A 1,485-nucleotide genomic window follows, 5' to 3' on the forward strand; every position below is an offset into this window, starting at 1 on the left:
TCGAATCAATAATTATGGCATAATATTGTACTTACCAAGGAAGTAACGTAGCTAAAAGGAAACTTGTCACAAATCACTTGATACTGAAATAAAAAAATAAATAATTTTTTATTTTTAAAATAAACCTGGTGATTAAAGGGTTAAAAGTTTAGTCAAACGTGTAGATGCGTGTACTGTTCACCATAGTTCAAGTGCGGCAGAGTCTTCAATTGTTCAGTTATTGGCAATCATCTGTCATTCTCTGGTGGCTATTTCCACCTGCTAAGTACTTGATATCACCACTTAAACTGGTAATAATAATGGTACCTACTTCAGTAGTGATTTACCGTCATTAGTATTTTATGCTATAATACTGCACAACCAGGATTTATCCAAAGCCTCGTAGTATTTTTATATTGAGGGATGACTGCTATGTTAGTGTACTAAATAAGAATTTAGTTTGATGTTATTTTCCATCTGGCTAGTTAACAACAACCTTGACCGGCATGGTCATTGACATTATTTGTTTGGAAATTGTTCCCCATGCATAGGTAGTCATAATTAGTCTGGACTCTATAGCCTTTTTGCAATGAATAAAAGCTCAAGATCATCAGCATCAGGTATAATACATCAAAGATTGTCAATTTATATCATTTGGCTTTATCATCAAGACTAGCAAAGCTCCTCCCAACCCTAATAAGTCCCCCTCTCTAATGTTCATTCAGAGGTCAATATTTTAGCAAGGATTTAGAAAGTTGCAATGGCATACTTATTCTTATTTTTGCTTTGAAAGCCATATTGATTGCACTTTATATTAGTCCTTCATTGAGGTAATTTTTTTAGGTGGAGAAGTCACACCTTCTTGTATTTTTAAACGGGATCTTAATGCGTTACATAAAGAAGTGATGCATTGCTCAGTACAAGTTGAGCGACTGAAGCAGGAATTTGCTGAATTAAAAAAAGAGATAAGAGAGGCATTGAAAGAAATTAAAGAAGCATATGTATGTCTTAAGAGTACTACAACAAAACTAAAATCAGAAATAGAATATTAAAGGTAGAGAGAGGAAGGGAAGGTAGAGAGAGTGACATGAAAAAGAGTGTGACATCAAAAGAGAGTTTTAATAATTCTTATTGTGTTTTTATGATGTAAAATAGTTATGATATTACAGTTAAGTCACCATTAACAATATCTATTGTGAGATCAAAACAATATTGATCTTCTTCACCGTCATAAACTACAGTGTGAGTTTTAGAACATGTGTCATAATCTAGAACTATACCATTGTACCACTGCACTTCTGTACCTTCCTCTGTTTCAAACTTATGACTGATTCTATGACCAACTAGCATATAAGGATCAGACAGAAATGGTGGTAAATCATCAGCATGTTCATCAATGTAACAACTTAATTCTAGTATAACTTCTGAAAGTGGTCGCTGCCTCCTTAAAATACTAAACTTTATGTCGATGTCTTGTTTCAGCAACTTCTTGTGCATCTTTATTTG

At 33.4% G+C, this 1,485-nt stretch overlaps 1 long non-coding RNA gene across 1 annotated transcript; it reads left to right on the forward strand.

Annotated features, from left to right (window-relative positions):
* Positions 1 to 145: 145 nt before the first annotated feature.
* On the forward strand, positions 146 to 941 carry LOC109592740 (uncharacterized). The gene is made up of 3 exons (XR_002190524.1): positions 146 to 290; positions 531 to 599; positions 823 to 941. It is a non-coding gene; the product is annotated as an uncharacterized LOC109592740 (long non-coding RNA).
* The last annotated feature ends 544 nt before the right edge of the window (positions 942 to 1,485 follow it).

This window comes from Amphimedon queenslandica, unplaced genomic scaffold (assembly GCF_000090795.2).
Source record: "Amphimedon queenslandica unplaced genomic scaffold, v1.1 AMPQUscaffold_4109_Cont23906, whole genome shotgun sequence".
NCBI lineage: Eukaryota > Metazoa > Porifera > Demospongiae > Haplosclerida > Niphatidae > Amphimedon > Amphimedon queenslandica.